The following is a 16,447-nucleotide window of genomic DNA, read 5'->3' as shown; positions in this document are numbered from 1 at the left end:
TTGTGAACGCTGTTCCGTGTTGCCCTGTGAGCAGATCTTTGTTGCACACTGAACCTAACTTTTCTTGAGGCTATTTTCAATTCTATAGCAAGAAAGTTCCCAACAGAACCTGACCAAAGCCACCAAGTAAGATGCAACCAGAGAAACAGGACTGTCTGCTGGAAACATCAATGGCTGTACTAACTGAAAAGCAAGAACCTTGATCCATTATTTCTATACTATGCCCACTCAAACAGCAATGAGGATGAGTAGCACCTAGATCAGAATATCCACTTTGTGCTCTCCTCAAGGTTAACAAAGGCCTCTTAATATTTTATTGCTTTTCCTGTGCTTGGTCCTAGATCTGTAGGCACATCCTCTGTGCTATTTAACATGTCCTTATAAGACACTGCATCAGGAATGAGAGTACCAGGCAAGCCCCAGCAAGCAGTGTTCCTACATTCATGAATGCCAGTGTGTGGGTGTACTGCAGGAGAAAGGGTAGCAATGTGCAACCAAGGGAGCGTGTGGGTAGATGGAAAGAATGGGTACAACACAGAAAATGAGACAGACAGCACTTCCATGTTCACTAGTGTGAAACAGATGTAGGTGGGCGAGATATTTGTTGAGCAGAAGAGCATTAAAATAGAAACACAAATAGGAAAGAATGAATATAAGGGCAAGAGAAAAAATTAAAGAGAAGGCATAAAAATTAACAAAGATGCTACTAGGCAAGTGAACACAAGAAAACAGAAAAGGAAATACCAGACTATGGGCAAGAACTCATCTGGGAGCATTATCCTCACTGATAAGAAGAAATTGTTGCAATCAAGATGGTCAACATATATTGTTTAAACTACCTGGCAAATGATAGTTAATCCCTAGAAAAAGAACAGGCCAGAACAACTGACAAATTCAGCAGCTTTGATATGATATAGCCATTTTCTCCGCTTTGATACTTTGGCTTTTCAATATTCCTCACCATTTTTTTTCTGAAAAGCATGTCCAGATCAATCGCTGAATGAACCAAGCAATAATTGATTCCTACATAGCACATGCCCTCACAACAGTAAAGTTGTTCTGTGCTCCTCTACCTCCTCCAGTTTTGTACTCTTGCCTCCTTCTCCTCTTCCTCATATATTGCCTCCTACTTTAACTGCTCATCTTCTTCATCCTTCTGTTGCTTTCTCTTACCTCCTTCTTTCTCCTCCTGCAGTTACCTCCTTTTTCCTCCTTGTCCTCCTGTTGCTTCCTGTTCCCTTCTCCTCCTCCTCCTCCTCCTCTGTTTGCCTCCCTTTCCTTTCACAATGCTGTGGCATGCAGAATTACTAGGTAGTGCCTGAAAGCACTGCAACAACTCCCGCGGTGATATGCCCAAAGTTTACGTGCAGAGCCACATAAATTCAGGGTTCTTTGCTTGCCAATGCTTCATGGGTACCAGGATGCTGCTGTACTGTTTGTTCGAGACACACTTTAAATCATCAGCATACTTTATTTATTGAGAACCAACACTAGAAAGACATGGCAAAACCACAAGCTAACAATATCTACTAATTGTGGTGAAGAGGCATCTCTTTAAGAAGGCTGGAAAATGTGACCATTTGAACAATGCTAATGTAGCTGATATAGAACTGGAATGTATGAACACATAAATAACAGCAATAATCCTGTAGTCAGGATTGCATTTGAATATCTGTAATTTTAATCAATACACCTGATTATCCTCTGTAAATCTTAGGAATACAGAATTAAAACCTGGAGCACAGATATCAGCTAAATTTGTTTTTACCTAAGAAAGGTAGCTAGTAACATTTGTTAGTGTGCTAAACTGCTTACCAAGTTTCAGGTTTGGAAAGGATTAACTATTCTTTCATTGTACTTGCACAAAAGGCAATATGCTTTAGGATATTGTACTTTTTCTTTTGCCTGAAAGGGTCATTGTCATTAGGAAACTAATAGGAATCACTTATGAATGAAACTTCTTGTTTGCAGTGTTCACCAGCTGGCAACCCTTGGTCTTTCCTCTATAGCTAGAATGCAAAAACTCCAGATTTGGGGTGTAAAAATACCTGCCATATCCCGCCCTCCCTCCTCCAAGAAATAGTCAAACACTGAGAATCAGACTCTTCTGAGATGGGAACAAATCATAAGTTTACACTACAATGCCTATCTGTCTTTACTATAAAAGCAAACACATATAATAAGGAATCTCTCCACATAGACGAAGCAGCATCTACAATTTGGGTCTCAGAAAAATCAACCCCAAGAAAAAAACCAATAGAATCACCTTAAAAGCTACCCTTGTTGGAGTCTGAACCCCATGTCCCAGCAGGCCTAAAAATGTAACTCTGCTTTGGGACAGATACATTAAAATCTACCCCATGACAACAAGCATTAACAGCAACTTTAAAAAGAAAGATACAATCTGAATGCCTCTGTAAACTAATATCCATTAAAATAGTTAACACACTGAAACCCCTCACAAAGAAAACAATGCTTCATGGATACTTACATAACATATGTTTCTCCTAACAATTACCAATGTGTTCTTCGGAATCAGGGCATTATCATCTGTGTATTCCGAAAACAACGCTATGGAATGATTGCTGGAGGTGACTTATCAATATGACACACCCCCCTCAAGGGAAGGTGAACCTCCAGGGTGAAATGCAGTGGACACGAAAAGAATCAGTTCCGTGGTAGTTCTCTAAGCAACATAACCTGCAACTTTAGATGTTAGCAACACAAGGGGAGCTTGGTATGCTGACTCTGAAAAGTAACACAGAGGGTGGAGTGGAGTGGAGGCGCTGCAGCCAGGCTCTGTGATTGCAGGGATAAGGAACTGGAATGATAGGAGCAAGAACGGTTGGTCCCTGCATTGAATCCACTGAAGCAAGGAAGTAAAATAATGGGGGTTCTGTCAACCTAATGCCCTACTTCTGATTTATATCACACATGCCCAGTTCTGAGGTACTGACATGCAACACCATGTCCTTTGGGTGAACTTTGCTCATTATAATATCATTATAATACCAAACCACACCTCCATCCCAAAAGTTACCCACCTTTTTGGTGCAACCACCACCCCACAGAGCACACGCTCTGAATTTTTTCTAGTGTATACCTTTAAAAGCAAAGTGAGAGAACTTTATACCAATCAAAGTAAAGGTATGTATGACTACAGTCACTCAAGCTCCACCTAAAAGGAAAAATAGGATAAAAAGACCCAAACAGAGGAAGAGTATTAGGGAAGATACCATCACAGACAAACCAGGAGGACATCGCTGACTTCTGGGATCAATCAACAGCCTGAACCTCTCTTCCACCCCATAGGGATGCCTGTTGGGTAAGATTTGAACACTCGGCTGTAGTGAGTGCTTCCCTGGGAAACTTAGAATTCTTTAGAACTCTTTTCTTTCATAATTCAATGTGCTTGTAGTCGACTGTATTATCATTTGCACGTGCTTTGCAGACAGTGTATTTATCACTAGCAATACAAAAGAACCTGTACTGTTGCTTTAATAAACTGTGCCGCTCATTAAGCTAGTCATGATAGTTTTTTATCTTAACACAACAAAACTCCCTAAGTCTGGTAATTCTCGTGCGTTGAACGCGGCTAAGCCGAGAGTGCAGTGTGCTATAAGTGCATCCGTCATCGTGATAGTTACACAACCAGGCTTATAGTGCTGAATTGGACATTACTCTGAAACTAAACCTAGCCGCCCCCAGCCCCTCTGACATCTGAGGATAAGCTGGAATGCAAGGGGGTTTATTTTCTGCCAAATTCCTTTACCCTTTAATGCAACAAACACAAACACAGAAAAAACAATTAGTCACTTCCTAAGAATATATATTAATATGTAATTAAACAGCACTTCAGAGAATCCCTTTACAGATAGAAAAGCAAAATTTTATATGTAACATGGTGCTTTTATCGTCTCAATACAGTAACAGTACCTTTCAAGAAATCTTCAGGTTTGATCAACACAAGCAGCAAAACATTTTTCATTTTTTTAGAATAGTTTGAATGCCAACAGCAAAATGGTCTCACAGGTCACTAGAGGAGAGTCTGCTAATGCATGAGGTCCTTTCCTGATCTAGCTTCAGTTGCTTTTGCTTCTGTTAGGCTACAAAACCGACAGATCTTTGGAGAAAACCAAACCACAGCAAAGTCTCATCTGCATAAACCAGATTCTAAAGTTTGACTATCTTGTCCTGCAACAAAACAGGCACTTAGCTAAAGCATGACAACTCTGTGCCATTGCTTTCAGAGCTGTTACCTAAAAATGGTTCACCTATGCTGCTAGTGCTCAAGACTGAGAGACTACAGAAGTGAGCCTGCCATCGCTGTCTATTTCTTGGAGCTTAAGCCATCAACAACGTCACTTCTCAGCTGCTCAGTGCTTTACATTTAAATGGAAACAAAACTGGTAGTGCTAGGATTTGGATCACAGAAATGTTGGGGGGGGGGTTGAGCTTGCTATCACAAGTAGGGCAGAATTGGCTCAAACTAAAGTGGTATCTCCCCTCTTAAGCTGATCATCTAGTTTGAATTAACCACAAGGACGTGCATTCTTTCAATTCACTTTCTGTAGAGCAGAGAGACTCAAAAGAAATTACTTAGGAAGACAGCCTTGAAAATCCTTTCAAAAACAGCGTGTGCCTGAAGCTATCCATGCTTTGCCTTGGCTTACACCAGCTTAGTCTTTTGAAGAGGATGAAAGCCTTCTGACCTTTTACATAAGGCCCAAACAAAAAAACCCAACTACCTGAGACACTTTGACTGAGTAAGCTTAAAATGCACAGGTCTCTCCATGAGAATGGTTTTGATATTGTACTTACACAAGCTAGATATGACTAAATATTTTAAAGCACTATCAGCAGCCATTCCCTGTAGTCTGTTGACAGTTTTAAATATTAAAAGCCCTTACCTTTGCAGACTGATGGTCTGAAAACCAAAGATGCTGTATATCTAGTAAAGCTCTGTCAGGGTTGTTTTGCTCGGTGATCACACACAAATTAGGAATATTTCACAGTTAATGCTCCATTTTTCAGTATATTATTCCTACAGGCAGGAACCTCTCTTAGACCAAAACATACCTTCCAGAAGACATTATTTAAACAATGAAATGAAAATTTTACTTCTATTTCCAAATGACAGAATGCTTCTTTAGAAAACTGAGAAATCATTTAGCTGAAACTAATTCCTGATCTTCCCTCTCTCAGGAACCTAACAGCAAGCTTCCTCTGGACTTCAGAATAGTTTCATATTGTAGGAGAAAGGACTACTAATGACAAAACCAGAAGCTATTACAGAAGTCACATCCCAGAACCAACCCCTAGAGCTCTTCTCAAAAGGAAAAAACTAACCCTTACACCCCCACCTGTCAAGAGAGGCCAGCACTGGGACTTTTTGATGGAGAAGGAGCTCAAACAGTACCAAGGCCCAGACCAACAACAGGGAGATCATGCCCGCTGCAGTTCTAGAAGCCCAAAGCAGCTGTTTCTACCTGCTGAACGGAGTCATACAGGGGATTCTTTCTGGTCCAGATCACAGATCACTGGATTAAGATTTCAGAGGTAGAGGATAAGCAACACTGGCTCCACAAAAAGGCAGGAGTTCACAACGCCTGTGCCAAACTGAGGATTGTGGTAGTTCTGCAAAAGATTACAAGTCTCTCCTAGAAAGAGACTGTATATATAAGTACAGCAACCAATGCATTTATTCACAAATTATGCAAACCTGCACAGGTCAATTTGAACACACACAACAGGTGTATGATGCAAAAAGAGGAATAAGTCCTCTTTTAGTATTATGTGCCAATTCATTGACCATTAGAAAAGAAGCATTGACATCCGCCATTTGAATAAACCATCCTTGCATGTATAGATACAGAGATAGATACATGCTTGTTTTCAATCTTCTTGTTAAGTGCACAGTGAAGAGAGCTCCAGCCATCTAATAATAGACTGATACAAAAATGAATTCACCTTAAAAGTCAATCAGTACACATTTAAATGGATCAACTGAAGGGTGCCAATAGCTTGCTGAAGTAAAGGCTTTATTTGTATAGGACATTTATCATAGCACATATTTGCAGTTGGTACTTGAAGTACCCCACTAGCTTGGTCACCATGTCAGAGAATTTATGGAAGAGTACAGCAGAGTACATTGCTGAGTTAGTTCTGTGAAGGGAACTGATACCAGTTGGCTTTAAAATATTTATTTTTCCTTCACCTCAGTTAATTGAATTCCTTTTGGTGACGAAATTATGTTAAAGGTGAAGTCAAACAATGTAGACTAAAAAGTTAACTTTTTCTTTTTAAATAGGAAAGGACAAAAGCACTATTCCTGAAGCCTCTGGAAATTGTTGTTTGCTTCCTTTGAATTTAACAGATGCCAGCTTAGTCCAACAGCTCTCAGACAAAAGTGGCATCTCCCAGCGGGAACATGTACCCACAGGCAGCAACATCCCCTAGCAGAGACTTGGCAACTGCTAGGACCTGCAAAGCAGTGTCACCCTGCCTCACCACATGACTCAACATCTGCAAAGTGACCAGTGACATGCTCAACAAGGCTACCTTTCACACTTGTCCAAGCAGAGCTCCAATAGAAAAGTTTTACACACACCCAGCCGTTACAGGAGTGACATTAGCCAGTTGGCCATTCAGCCTGCTAGCATTTGTGAAGCTGAAAGTGCCTTAGCAACTGAAGACAAAATTCAGAGGCCCTTCTGCAGCAAAGCTCTTAAAGCAAATTGAACATTTTTCAAAAGCTCTTGACAATTTTATTCAATGCTACTGGAAAAAATTCAAGACTTCTGAAATGTATCTCTACCTATGTATGTCATGCAATCCAATGGCATCCCTAAGACCCCTCACATTGTGCTGTTAAGTCTCTTCACAGACATTCTCCTGAAAATAGTTTAAATATCTGTAGATAAGCAGCGAGCTTTAGGTCCAACCACTTGAAAGGCTAGGGCTGTAGTTACAGTTACCACAGCATACGTATTATTCTGTTTAAGTTTAATACATCAAACAGGAAGAGGAAAATAAACACTTGTACACATGTTAAAGAAAAGACTGTTGTAAGAGTGTCACAGAACCACAGGAAAAAACAGAAAGAAATTTAAAGTTTAAAGAATGAAAACACTTTTCAAGTCCTTTTATTTCTGAAAAGTCACATCCCAAAGTCTTTAATCGCACTCAAACTTATTAAGATGGAAGATTACCAAACTAAAATATCATAATAAGCAATACAAACCCATTATCATCTAAGACAATCAAGCACCATTTATTAGACTTAGAAGAATTTATGACTTCTCAAAGAATATTTCTGATGTATATTCACCATAAATGTTCTGCCATAAAACTTCAGTTCTGCCCTGATATGGTTAAAATGTAGTACCAGGAAAAAAACCCACAGAAACAAATGATGAAATGATGCTCAAGAGCATCCGAATGACAGCGTCTTTGGTGTAGAAAGGAAGTCATATAAACAAGAAATTCCAAAGTCTAATTTAGATACAGAGAACACTCATGTGCAAGATGGCTTTAAAGGGTCTGCATAGATTATAACTCACAGATACACTCTTGATGCAAAATGTTGCTAGTGAGCAGTTTCTGCAATTGCCACAAAACCAGTTTTCCAATGCAGTGAAGTAAAACAAGCTGAAGACAAAATTATGTCACCAAACTCACTTTTTTTCCTTCAAATTAGCCATCTGTTCTATTTCTATTACTTCCAGCTTCCTCCACCAGATTTCAAAGAAATCTGGCAAGTTTCTTGTTGTAAGATCCTCCCACATTTCCTTATCATTTTACCTAGAAGAATTCCAGGAAACCAAGACTTTTGTAAGCACTGTATGTCCCACATAAACCATGTGTTCTTCTACATCTAGCTCCGCATCTAAAAGACAGATCTGAATGTAGTTGTCAGAACAGCAGCAATGAAAGAACAGCTCTGTGAGGCCCCAAGCACAAGTGACACCTACCGATTGTGGCCAAATCGCATTGTCGCTTCCCACCCTGCTTAATCCCCACCGCCACTTGCCCTCCCAGTCTCCCCACACGCTGGCAGGATGGGCCCCAGGCCGACTCACGCTACATGGGGACGAGCCACAAAGAGCAGAGCGCAGCTCCTGCAGGCCGCAGCTGCCGCAGGGCACTCTTCAACGCTGCCAGCTGGGCCGTCCCCGAGGCCCTGCACCCGCCACCCCCACCCACCTTCTTTGGTCTGGGCATTGGCGATCTGCAGGTCCCAGCTGGCCACCTTCAGCTTCTCGCGGCCCACGATCTGACGCTTGAGGTCATGCAGGGAGATGTGGAAGCCATTGAAGGTGGCTGTAGCATAGTTCAGTTCAGCATAGAGGAGAACTTGTAGTGGATGCACGACGTGCTCGGGGCCAGGCGGTGCCTGCTTCACAACGGCATCTACCATGGCAGATGGCATCGCGGCCTCCAGGCTGGGTTAGGGCTCACAGTGGTGCAGGGAAGGGCCCACCGAGGGGGCTGGGGCAAGCGGCGCAGGCTGAGCCCGGGCAGGCGGGTGGATGACGGGGAGAAGCCCCCACAGCCCCAGCTTCGCCTCCGCTCCCTCTCACACACAGCGCTCCCGGGCCCAAACCGCTCCCTGTGGCTATCGGGGCGTCCCTGCCTCGGCGTTCCGCCGAAGGGTTTCCTGGCCGCCGCAAGCACGTCGCTGCACACACGCAACGGCACACCGCACCCGCCCCCGGCATCTCCCGTGACGCAGCGCGTTATGACAAAAGGCCCACGTCATCGGTGCAGCGGCCTCGCCCTCCATGTCCTAACGCCAAGCGCCCTACGGGAGTGGGGGGGTCTGTCAGCCCCAGGCCTGTCACCACCCCGGGTCACTGCTGTCCCCCCAGCCTGTCACCTCCCAATATCCTGTCACCCCTCGGGCCTGTGACTGCCTGGTGTCCCTCCTGTTACCCGCCAGCATCACCTCCCACCAGCCCCTGGGCCTTTGGAGGCTCTCCCAACAGCCCTGGGCCCATCACCACCCGGCGCCCTGTCACCACCTGGTGTGCGTCCTGTCACCTCCCAGGCTGTTACCGCCCAGTGTCCCCTCCTGTCAGCCCCCAGGCAGGGCAAGACAACCTGGGGAAAAACACAGCAGGCTTTGCCATCTGGCACTCGGTTGCCTGAACCGCAGGGCCAGCGAAGGGAAGGGACGTCGCAGGGTGTTTGCATGTATCTTTGTGCATTTATGGAAAGTTCTGTCAAAGAAGCCAATGGCCATTTATGTTTATTGCCATAAACCAATGTACTTCCCAACTGTGGCACATCCACAGTTGCCTGAAATCTGGAGAGGAAGACTAAAAAGTAAGGAATGAACCATTAAGCCTTGGGAGGTGCCCCAGGACAATATTTCTTGCTTTCTCAATCAGCACAGCCGCTGCTGCAATAGCCCCAGTGCATGAAATCGTGCCTTGAATTTAGAGGTCTAGTTCTGCTGAGTAATATGCTATGGCTTGCAGACATCTGGGGCCAGCTGGCTATTCCTTTCTGTTCATGTAAATATAATATAAAAGGCTTGTTGTAGTCTGGCAGGGCTAATGAGGAAGCTTCCAGGACTGCTTGGTTTAGATCTTTAAGTGCCTTTTGGGTTGCCAGAGTCAGGAAGCCCTTTTGATTTCAGTGCTGCCCTCTACATCCAAGGGATAGTTATTTTTGCTATTTCTGCCTGTTTGTTTGTTTTTCCTATTAATAGTGATTTGGAAGCCTAGGTTTTAATATGGTAGCCTTGCTTATAAGCCTGTGGTGGAATATGGATTATACATATTCATACCATAATTTGGCCACAGCCAGTCCAAACTACAGCAGCAGAGGCAGATAAACCCAAATGTTGGATACGCACCAAAAGCCCATCCTCTACCAGAAATCAACTCTCCTGGGCATCTGTCCCATTGAATTCTCAGTGGTACAAGGATGGGCATCTGCACTATAAAATCTCATTGAATAAAGGAAGCATACTGCTCTTCCACAAAGAAAGGTTTGTCATTAGTCTGAAAGGAGACCCCTGGGTGTGCTTGGAGAGCAACCACTCTGTAGTGGGCTACATGGATTGCACGACATACGTAGGTAGAGTTACTGAAGGTCCCATGCACCAGGCAGACTACTTCTCCCCTCCCTATTGGCCTCAAGGTTCCCAGGCACCAGGGTGACTTCTTCCCTCTTTATGGGCCTTGAAGGTGCCAGGCACCCAGCCAACCAGGTTGTGATGACCCTGTCACAGAATAGGGAAGTTCAGCAGCACCCAGAGCACCATCTATAAAGTCCAGCAGCACTTCTTCCCTCTTCTCCTCCAAGGGCTAATTTGTGGAAGTGACAAATAATACCTTCCCCTCCTGCAGGGCAGAGGTTTTCTGCCTTGAGACAACACATCAAATTATACAGGAATGGTGTGAACCTCATGGAGTCGTCTCGGTCTTCCACCTGCCTTACAGACCCCAAACTAACAGCACTTCAATAATGACACTTTAATAATGGGCAGGTACCCCCCAGATGCCCAGTGGAATGAGCTTATTTTCCTGCTCTCTCCAAGTCACAAACCCACAGTCAGCCTGTCATTTTTCTCATATTGACATGAGAAAAGGGTATATGGAAACCCACTTCTAAATGGGGAACCCCTTTATCACCAAGTCCCAGGCACCCAAACCACCAGGTTGTGATGATCCCATCAGGAACAGCCAGAAGATGAACAGGTGGCACAGGAATAGGAGGAAGGATAGGAAGAGAAGAAGGATGAGCACGAGGAGGAACAGAAGATAGGGGAACAAGATACAGGAGGACAAACATGAGAAAGAAGAAAAAGGGAGGAAGATGAGTAGGATGAGAAGGAAGAATAGGAGGTAGAGAGGCAGGAGGAGGAGAAGGAAGGAGAAGGAGAATGAAGAGGAAGAAGAAGAAAAGAAGGAAGAGAAGAATGATGAAGAACAGAACAAAGAGGGGGTGGTGAAGGCAGCGTGGGAGAAAGAGGAGAAGAAACAAGAAGAGGATGAACAACAGGATGAACAGGAGAATAAGGACAACTAACAGGAGAAGAAAAACATTATTATTAAACCATTTTGCCACCTCTGAACACTCAATACAAAATTACTGACCTGAAAAAAAGAAAGCTGCATACAAGTGTACTTTTTACTATATATGCTGCTGAACCTTGACCAGTCCTGAAGTCCTTGCCTCAAACAGACACCTCTACTTCTCTAAACACCAAAACGCTTCTGCCCAAACACCTGAGCCAGTTTAAAAGCTGCAAAGGACTGAAGGAACAGCTAAGCACCAACACCCAAGCAGCCCAGGAGCACAACAAGTTCCCTGAGAAGAGGCTGTGCCTCATATACCCCCACCCCCACCCGCCACCCTTCCCACAGGCATCTGGGAAAGGGGAGGGGTGAACCACCAGAAGGCATAAAGGCAGACAGACGAGCAGTGGTGTGTTTTCTCATCCACCTTAAGTACGTGGGGTGCAAAGCACTGAACAGAGAAAGCGACCCTTACTGGCAGCAATGATACCTGCTCTTCTATTGCAACTGCATCTACTGCACCAGCAACATGAATGGGTAGGGAATTAAACTTAATTTTTCTGGGGCGTAGATAGAAGAAGATAGATGTCCTACTAAGCTGTGTGAGAAAGTAGTTCATTAAATAGAATAACAGTATTGTTATCGAGAATGATGTGCTTTAGTTTCCTATAAAAAAAACTAAAACGCTATGGTGTTATGCTTTATTTCTAGCAAGACCGTGTGTACTACCTAACTTGTACCAGCACTACATTCTGGATAGGACTGAATGGCAAAGCAGAATTCGATCCGGTAAGAATCCTTTCTCAAAAATATCTCTGGTTGCAATGTAAATTATTTGCTGTAAATGGTTGACGATTCAGAGTCACCTTGATGGTCTCTCCGAATGACTCCCTTAGCAGAACTAGATGAGTCCCAAAGAACAGAAAACACCAAAAAAACATGGAAATACAAGAATTGTATCAGAAACTGTACGAAGCAGCCTAATTAACACCTAAGTAGCTAGAACAAAAATAAACTGCAAAGCACAACAAAAAACCCCCAGGAGATGTATTGATAAAAATAGTTGAAGGCTATTGCCTTCTCTGAAAAACTCAGAGGAGATCTGAGCTGATGATAGACATCTTTGGGGTACCAGATAACAAATAGAAACATACAATAAGATGGAAAACAAAAAGACTGCTCTGGAGTACAAAGATGGCTTTGGAAAAGGTTCTGACAGAACCAGAGGCATCATCACAGGGATTAGAGAGGTCCCAAAGGAGCCAGAGAGATAAAGAAGTCTTGGGGATGCAATGAGCTCAAAAGGGCAGTGCACAAAGTACAGATGTCCTCAGGGGACCAGGGACCAAATGGACGTGCACTGAACAGATGAGAGGACAGAAGGACCAACCAGATGCAGACTCAGGAAGGGTTGTGAGGGGGAAAGAGGGGTGCAAAGGGCCCTCTTGAGCTAAAACAGGATTCCAGGGCATAAGGGATGTCTCATGAGAGCTTGGCAAAGGGAGCGGAGGAGTATTGAGGGCACCTGAGAGAACAAAGAAGCCTCAGAGATAACAATGAGGAACTCTGAAGGGCATTTCAACAAAGTACAGATGTTGTCAGGGGGGCTGGGGTTGAATGGAGGCATCTGTTATGGATGCTAAACAGCAAAGAGTAAGATAAGAGTGCTCTGAAGAGCACAAAAAAATAAAATTGGAAGGGAGCTGAGGTGATACAAGAGTGCTGTGGAGTACAAGAAAGGACTCAGAAGACATTGCTATAGAGAGTGGAGGAATTATGAGGGGGCAGGGTAAGAAAAGAAGGCTTGGAGACACAGTGAGGGCACTGGAGTCTCAGGAGGGCATCTAGGCAAACTGCAGATGACTGAGAGGGGAACCAAATGTGGACATCCTTAATGGCAGAGAGAAAGATAAATGAGCACTACATAGCAAAGAAAGAAGGGAGGCTGTGATGGAACGAGAGATAGAAAGGGAGATAAAGTGCTACAAGGTGCTGTGGAGATCGAGGAAGCCTTGGGAGGCATCGAGACTGTGAGGAGAGCCATGTTGAACAGGGCTGATGGACAAAAGAAGGCTTGGGGACAACAAGGAGGGGAGGAACTCGGGTGATCATCTGAGCAGAGTACAGATGGTCTTGGGTGGCCAGAGACTGAACACAGGAATCTTAGATAGCGTAGAGGAAGAAATGAGTGTTCTGTAGCTCAAAGATGACCCCACCTAAAGTGCTACAAGATGGGTGTGGAGCACAAGGAAGGTCTTGGGAGGCATCGTGACTGGGAGAAGAAATGTCCTGAGGGAGCCATAGAGACAGAAAAAGGGTTGGGGACATGGTGATTAAATCCACAGGGGATCTGAACCAAGCAAACATGTCACCAGGGGGCCAGGGAACAAATAGAGGCACAGGGTCCTGGTTTCAGCTGGGATAGAGTTAATTTTCTTTCTAGTAGCTGGTGTAGTGTTATCTTTTGCATTTAGTATGAGAATAATGTTGATAACACACTGACACTTTCAGTTGTTGCTAAGCAGTGTTTATACTAAGTCAAGGATTTTTCAGCCTCTCATGCCCTGCCAGCAAGAAGGCTGGAGGGGCACAAGAAGTTGGGAGGGGACACAGCTGGGACAGCTGACCAAAACTGGCCAAAGGGATATTCCATACCATGTGACATCATGCCTAGTATATAAACAGGGGGGAGTTGGTGGGGGTGGGAGGATCGCTGCTTGGGAACTAACTGGGCATCAGTCGGTGAGTGCTGAGCAGTTGCATTGTGCATCACTTGTTTTGTATATTCCTATTATTTTATTGTTATTATTGTAATTTCATTATTGTTATTATTTTAATTATTATTTTCTTCCTTTCCATTCTATTAAACTGTTCTTATCTCAACCCAAGAGTTTTACCTTTTTTTTCCCCATTGTCTCCCCCACTCCACTGGGTGGGGGGGAAGCGAGGGAGCAGCTGCATGGTGCTTAGTTGCTGGCTGGGGTTAAACCACGACACACAGCGAGAGGGAAGAGAGACCAGAATGACTGGGCTGGCTCACAGATAACAGACTTAGAAAGTCTTCTGGCGGAATGAGAGGGATGTGAGGTCTGCTACAAAGCTGAAAGTGTGCTAAAGGCAACCTCGAAGGCATCGGTAGGCATTGTGACACGATTAGAGGACACCAAAGAAGGCTCAGGGACACAAGGAGGAATTCTGGAGAGCATCTGAACAGAATACAGATGCCCTCAGGAGGCCGGGGACGAAATGGAGGCACCCTAGATGGCAGAGAGGACGATAACAGTGTTCTGAGGTGCAAACAAACCCAAGGATGGGTTTCTGAGGAAATGAGAGAGGATCAAAGCCCACTACAGAGCTAAACCAGGGCTGTGGTACACAAAGAAGGTCTCGGGAGGCACGGTGACTGGGAGTAGAGGGGTCATGAAAGGCTCAGAGGGATAAGGGGAATTGAAAGGGAGGTAAGGTGCTACCAAAATGCTGTGGAGCACAAGGAAGGTCTCAGGGGGCATCCTAGATGGCATAGAGAAGAAAAAGAATGCTCCTTTATTGGGAACAGAGATCTTAGGAAAGGTGCGACTGCAACAACACGAGTCCAAAGGGGGCTTACAGAGGTAAGTGTGCTGCAGGGAACATTGAAGACCTCAGGAGGTATCGTGACAAGTAGCAGAGAGGTTCTGAGAGGGACAGACAAAAGAAGGCTCGAGGACATGATGAAGTCCAGAGGGGATTTGAACAGACTAGATATCCTCAGGGGACCAGGGACTGAACAGAGGTATCCTAGCTAGCATAGAGGACAACATGAGTGGTCTGGAGATGAAAGATGGCATCAGGAAAGGTCCTCAGGGAGCAAGAAGAGTGCAAAGTGTGCTACAGAGCCAAAAGAGGGCTGTGGGGCACAAGGATGGCCTCAGGAGGTGGGATCATGGGAGAAGGGTGCTGAGAGTGAGAGAGAGACAGAAGGCTCTGGGACACAATGCAAAACTCAAGGTGTTCTAGCAATGTACAGATGTCCTTGGGGGACAAGCAACCGGATGGAGACATCCTAGATGGCAGTGAATAAGGTAAGAGAGCTCTGGGGCACAGAGAAAGCCCGAGGAAGGGTTCCATCTGAGTAAGAAAGACACAAAGAGGGCTGCAGAGCTCAAAGGGTACCACGGGGCACAAGGACATTCTCAGGAGGTGTTGTGACAGGAACGAGAGGGCTCCAGGGGGCAGGGGAATGTGGACATAGAGACAAACAAAGGATTGCTGACACAATGAGTTACTCTCCAGGAGGGGATCTGAAGAGAGTACAGATGTCCTCAGGGGACTGTCAACCAAACAGAGGCATCCAACATGGCAGAGGGGAAGATAAGAGTGCTCTGGGGCACAATGAAAGCCTGAGGAAGAGTTGTCTCTGAATAAGAAAGATACAGAGCGTGCTACAGAACTAAAGGATAGCGATGGAACACAAGGACGCTTGCAGGAAGCAGTGACAGAAGTAGAGGGGTGCTGAGGTGGCCAGAGAGACAGATGGGAGCTCGAGGGCACAGAGGTGCTGGGGAGGGGACTTGAACGGAGTACAGATGTCCTGAGGGAGACACTGACCCGTTGGAGGCAAGCGAGATGGCGGAGAGGACAAAAAGACTGCTCTGAGGAAGAGGGATGACCTGAGGCGATGCTCTGACAAACCCAGAGGGGTACAAATTACACGCCAGAGATAAAAGTGTTCCAAGGAGACCCTTCTAAAGCCTCAGAATGAACTGAGAGAAGAGAAAAAAATTAATGGACGCAACATTTAAAAAGCAACAGGGTATGTGACAAACAAGAAAGAATTAAAAAATAGCGGTAGACAGCTTGATAAAAATACACATAGAAAGAAAATTTAAAAGGGTACAAGGGAGAGGAGAAAAAAAATAGGGACAAAAAACCTAGATAAAAGTAGACATAAAAAAATCGAAAAATGAAGGCATAAAGGAGGAAAAAATTAAAAAATAGGGACAGCAAACTAAATAAATGGAGACAAAATCGAAAAATTGAGAGTACCCAACAGACAAGAAAGAATTAAAAAATAGGGACAGGATCTAGGTAAAAGCAGATGTAGAAAAAAAACTTTAAAAAGCAACAAGATTAAAGAAATAAAGGAAAAAAATAAAAAACAGGAACAGCAAACTAAATAAAGACATAAAAACAAAATTTAAAAAGCGACAGGGTACAGCACAGACTAGAAAGAAATGAAGACAGTGAACTGGGTAAAAGTAGATAGAGAAAACAAATTTAAAAGCAGTGTGACACAGGACAGAGAAAACAATAAAAAAATAGGGTTAGACATCTTGATAAAAGTAGACATAGAAAGAAAATTTTTAAAGTGACAACATGAAGGACAGATAGGAAAAAAAGTAAATAATAGAGACAGAAAAATACATAAAAGTGAACAT

This window comes from Aquila chrysaetos, chromosome 12 (genome assembly GCF_900496995.4).
Source record: "Aquila chrysaetos chrysaetos chromosome 12, bAquChr1.4, whole genome shotgun sequence".
In the NCBI taxonomy this organism is placed as follows: Eukaryota; Metazoa; Chordata; class Aves; order Accipitriformes; family Accipitridae; genus Aquila; species Aquila chrysaetos.
This window is presented reverse-complemented; position numbering follows the sequence as displayed.